Genomic DNA, 6,001 nt, shown 5'->3' with positions numbered 1-6,001 from the left:
CTGCAACATCTCCATCCCGATCTCTTGGACCTTTAGTCTCCACACCTTATGACAATTCTCCACAAGTTCCTGCTGCAATTTTCCTTCTTCTTGCAAGAGAGAGAGAGAGAGAGAGAGAGAGAGAGAGAGAGAGAGAGAGAGAGAGAGAGAGAGAGAGAGAGAGAGAGAGAGAGAGAGAGAGAGAGCTCGTAGACTACTGAAAGGGGAGGTAGAGAGTCTTGCATTCGACTAAATCAAGAACCGTTAAAGTTGTTGGCACAACGCCTTTATCTTTTGGCTTTTGAAAACTACCAACAAAACACCATCCAATAGTGCCTCACAAGAGGTTTCAAGGACACTACTTTTTGCACCACCAACCCATGCTTTCAGCCCTATGCCACTACGCAACCCCTCATCTGATGATCCAAAGCTCGTAGAGCTGTGGTGCATGGGAGCATTGACTTGGATGGAAAGGGAAACAGGGAGGAAGACAACAAGGAGCAGGAGGTAAACTCTATCCTAATTTTCATGCTATTTTTTAATCCTTCATTGTCTTTTTTCTCACCCTTGATTGGTTTATGACGGGATGTCGTGGAGGTTGATGATTTTGCAGCAAGGACGAGTGGCATGCGGACGAGCTTTGGACCTCAATCTTCCCTTGCGCATTACCTAGGATCACTCCCCCCTAGCGATGTTGCCATTGTCCATAACAAATTTACTCCCCAAGGCCATTTTATGATGTGGTCGTTGAAAGCTTTGAGCAAGGTTTTGTGTTTGAGCACCATTGCTCAAACTGCGCATCTTGTGTTCCTAGTGCGTAGATCCCTTGTATGCACAGCATTTGGCACTGGCTTCCGTGGTAAAGTGCTTGCCCAGATAGGGATACATGCTTCCATTGGCTCAACTGACCCAAAGGCCATAGCGCAACCCCTCTTGACTGGGGAGTTGCCTTACGCACAAGAGAGGCCCCAGGAAATGGTCAAGAAAATTATGAACTCCTCAGATGTATGATGTAAAATCAACTTTTTGGAAGTAACAAAAAATATTTTGAATTGTCTCTCTATCTTGTATATTCTTTTAAATGTGATCTGTCAATCTTGAAAATTGTTGTAATTGGATATATGTTTCAATAAGCTGTGTCTTTTTAGCTTGAAGTAACAATGTAGTGGAAGTTGGATGCACATGATACTCCTTTCAACTTAGCTTAATTATGGAGAAAGTATAAAACACATCTGAGTGAAACGAAGTGGTATCTATACAGTAATGCTGCAAAAACAATTGCTTTCACTTAATCTATATTTTTAAGTATCCTGGGGGGCAGAGAAGCGTACCAAGTGCAAAAAAAAGGGTGGCCACAAGGGTGCACAAATGGCCCATCTATCAGTTTTGGATGGCCAATTTGCACGCCCTTGTGGCCGCCATTTTTTTCCCATATGGAACCTATGTTTGCACTCAAGGACACTAGAAAAGGTGAGATCAACTCAGAATTTAAGTTTTCAAGCACACTATCACCTCCTTCAGCTCTACCTAATAGTTCCATGCACCAAAAGGCCCAATTACATTGGACAATTGAAAAATCTAGTTTAATGTTGCATAACACTTGGTTTCACTATATATTAACTTTTTTGGTATCCTATGGGGTAAACAAAGCTAGAAAGAGCAAAAAAAAAACGGTGGCCATAGGGGCGCGCAAATAGGTCATCCAAAACTGATGGATGGGCCATTTGCGCACCCTTGTGGCCACCATTTTTTTGCACTTTCTAGGATTTTATGCCACATAGGATACTCAAAAAGTTAATATTTGATTTATATTTAACTCTTCATGTTCAAAACCAATAAACTCAAAACACATGGATAATAGACATAATAGACACAACTGTTGATCATTTTGTCATTGCAAAGTCATCTCATTATAAAGATAAGGGTGTGCAATACAAAAAGAGGGGTAACTTCAGCTAATGCTCAAAGTCCCATTGAATCGACGTGCACAAGCTACATATCTTTTGGTTGTATTGTCACTCGCTTTGCATGATGGCGCATAGGTTGGTATCTTCCAACACCGAAATGTTGTGGGTCTCTGCAGCTTCTTGAATAGCCTCTATCGCTATCGCTTGCATTCTATACAGATTTCCATAGCTTTGAAGCACCTCCTTCACTGTGCAAGCAAAGGGGTGCGTCAAATTAAAAGCTTTGTAGTTTTTTTATAGTGCCAAATTTTTACAAATGCCCTTGCTATTTTTCGACGCCGTAGAGTTTGTCTTTGGGGCACTTGCACATTTGCTGGATGCCGGTGTTTAGGCTTCTTGAAAAACTTTGAATTTCACATGTATACATGCTTAGGGGCTGGATTTGCAACCTCTTCTAATTCATCCTCTTCCCTTGGCTCTCGATCTTGTGCTGTGGGGAGAGCTCCCTGGCCTCAAGGCAGTGTCTTCCCTCCAACGGGCACCGATATGTGCGTGGTATATGAGCTTGCTGCCATGGTGGCTCTGTCTCTGATTCAGTGTCTGTATGGACCACCCTAGTTCTGGATGGTCCTGCGCTTGTGATTTGTGGCGTGGCGGCTCCTCCCTATCGGATTGTGGTGTTTGTTGGGCCTCTTCTTCTCTGGACAGTGCTGGGCGCGTTGCTTCATTCTTCGTCTAGGTGTTTCTTCTTGTGGATGTAAAGATTCTTCAGTCCTCGATGACTCTTGTGCCCTACTACCATGCCCACTGCTAGAAGAGTGCCTACAACGGCCAAGTGTTCGTGGCCATTTTCTTGTGCCTTTAAGCCATGCCGGCTTCTCACATCCTTGGAGGGTGTTTTTGTTGGTAGGCGGATGCTCTTTTGCAGTTTATTTGGTGCACCATTTGGTATGGTAAGGGCTCACATGTGCTTAAGAAATGAGTGGTTTATGAGAGGATGCAATATTTATAAGGGCCCATTTAAAAAAGGCCCTATTCACACTAAATTTGAAAAATAACTATTATTTTTTCAATGAACATGTCGTTAAGAGTTGGACCCTGCGTTCACATGTAGTCACTCGCGGAGAATCCACTTTGACCCTTGTTGCACTCTGCATTGGCACCATGCAGCATGCTTGGTGGGGCCTTGTGGCATTTGCCACTTGTTGCTATGCTCTTGACGACTTCATTTCCGCAATTTAATAGCAATCTTGGATTGTCGTGCACGCTCCATTGTGAGCTTACGAGCAAATGTTGTGTGATAAAACTAGTTGAACATCTCCTCCAAATAATTGAATTGCACCATTCCACCACCATTTTTCAATTATGGAACTTGGTGTAACATAAGGGTTATATTTGTATAAGAGAAGCATTATGGTATGGAACCTTTTATGAATAATCAAGAGAAATTTGGATTTTAAAAGAGTTCATTAGTTTTTATATATATATATATATATATATATATATATATATATATATATAGATGTATATATACATACATACATACATACACACATATATATATATACACACACACACACACACACACACACACACACACACACATATATATACATACATATATATATAGCGGATGAACGGCCAGGATCCTTAGCCCCTCGACCCTCGACTGTGAAGGAGGAGAAAGGGACCCCTTGGGTTAAGCGCCAATTTGCAGATGAGCGGGTATCATACACTGTATCAAGCCAAGAGTGAGAGTTACCAACGCTTATATTGAGAGAGAGGCTACTCAAGACATCTTCTATCAAGATAGAAACGTCAAGTGAACCTTGGGAAGACCTACCGTGTAGAGATAGTATACAGAGTTTGAAGATATGTAATTTAGGAAATTGTTTTGTTGAAACACTCTTATCATGAAGAGGTTCTCATGAACATGGGGAGCCTTGGAGAGCGGGTATGCATATATCCAATTCCACAAAATTTTGTGCCACTTCCATGATGGATGAAGAGACAACTAGTAATACATTTATACTATCATGAGTAAATCATCAGTACATATCTCACATTTAGCATTGATAGTGCATGTCTTCGGACGCCACCCAAGCCTTGGTTGTCCGATGTGTGGTTGTAAACCTGAGGGTTCTACCGTGCCACCTGAACCTGAAGACATGCTCGGTGATGGTGCAAAAGGAGACCCGTGTATAGTCACTACATTGTCAAAAAGAAATGTTTGGCATTAAAAACAAACATTGAAAAAATGTAGCATGATAAATGAAAAAAGAAAACAACTTGGTATAGGCAAACCGTATGGACTACTTCACAAGAAGATTTAGAAATTTTCTCATGTAGGAAAATGGAGTCTTTTCGAGTGTTTTTCATACAATGAATAACATCATGAGCTTCTCCTCGAGAGGCACTGCATACCTAACTAGGTACGATTGGGGGCAGGGGACCACCAGCCCCCCACCGGGCCGACGGTCCCCTGCCCCCAATCGTACCTAGCTAGGTATGCGATGCCTTCCTCACAGAAGCTCATGATGTTGAGGTAAGTCACAATGTGGGAATTATTGTGAGAATTTGTCCAAAACTTCTTGTGCTTGTTATAGTATCACCCTACACGTAAACAATATGATTATCACAAGGAGGAAATGCTTTACTACGACCAACAATAAGTTGAATATAAAAAAATAATTTCTTGCTTTTTTATGTAGATATCAACAAGGGCCAAGGGACCATGATCAGTCCCTTGGGCAGTCCATAGAGAAAACCTTTGCTCTCTAAGTGCAAACTGGGTCATATGATATCCTAAACCTGTTAACTGTCTCAAGGCATCTTTACTGATTGCAATACAACCATGTCAATTATGCCAATCTATCCACTCATAGATAGAGGGAAAAAGATTAGGATCAATCATATCCACAACTATACATGTATCCAAGGCAAAGAGATTATTGAAATTATTGAAAAGAGGTAAGTTTCCCTGCGTAAACACAAAATCACTTTCTCTCTCTCTCTCTCTCTCTCTCTCTCTCTCTCTCTCTCTCTCTCTCTCTCTCTCTCTCTCTGCACACACACACACATACAAAACAAAGTACGTACCTGAAACACACCTTTGGTTCTACTACTTTTAAATTACAGAAAATTAAAAGTACACGTCGGCCTCTAGTTCTGCTGCTTTGAAATGAGAGAACGTTAGAAGTGTAGCAGGATTTGGTCATTTCAAAGGTTAAAAATTGGGCTTTCTTGCCGGATAAAACGTTAAAAGTGTAGCAAGATTTGGTCATTTCAAACGTTAAAAAATTGGGCTTTCTAGCTATACATTGGGAACAAAATGTTGGGAATTGTGGCTATGGAGGATGCCACCGAGGGGTTGCCATGGCTAGGTGAAGGTATGCGAGCACAGAAACTAGAGAGAGAGAGAGAGAGAGAGAGAGAGAGAGAGAGAGAGAGAGCTTGATACAGCAAGAGGAAAAATTACACGCTATACTTGATTCATTTTGTGTGTAAATTCCTTACAATATAAATAGCAAAGCTTGCCATGCATGACTTGACTTACAACTAAAAGTGACCTGCATGCTATAGGGCTTGTACCCACGAGCTAGACACCGGACAAGTGGGCTTGCATACCCAACAACCCCCCTCAAGCCCAAACCACTGACAATGGACTTGATACAGACAAACCATGGTAGAGTTCATTCACCTGAAACCATGAGTAGAAGCGCCCCCCCCCCCCCCCCCCCCCCCCCCCCCCCCCCCCCCCCCCCGACTATAGCATAGGTGTTTGTGTGTGTACTTCCCTCAAACAACCATCAATGTGAGACGCGACCAAACAACAAAGGGTGGTCTTACCATTTTATTTCATGGCAGTGTCTATAACCCGTACAATTTTGACATGATGACAACTGACAAGCATGACAATAACTGACAACAAATAATGTAAAAGGAGGCTTTGACTGAAAGTTTATGATGGTTTTGACAATAGACAAAAGCTTACAAAACTATGACACTCAACTGGCAACAATAGTTGGTGAAAAACTTGTACTATAGGCTCGAAGCAGATTCTTCTTCATTCTTGCAATTGTTGATTAGTTCGAACATGTTATAATCCTTGAACA

This window comes from Adiantum capillus-veneris, chromosome 3 (genome assembly GCF_014529385.1).
Source record: "Adiantum capillus-veneris isolate H3 chromosome 3, ASM1452938v2, whole genome shotgun sequence".
NCBI classification, from domain to species: Eukaryota; Viridiplantae; Streptophyta; class Polypodiopsida; order Polypodiales; family Pteridaceae; genus Adiantum; species Adiantum capillus-veneris.
Note: the sequence above shows the minus strand (reverse complement) of the source record.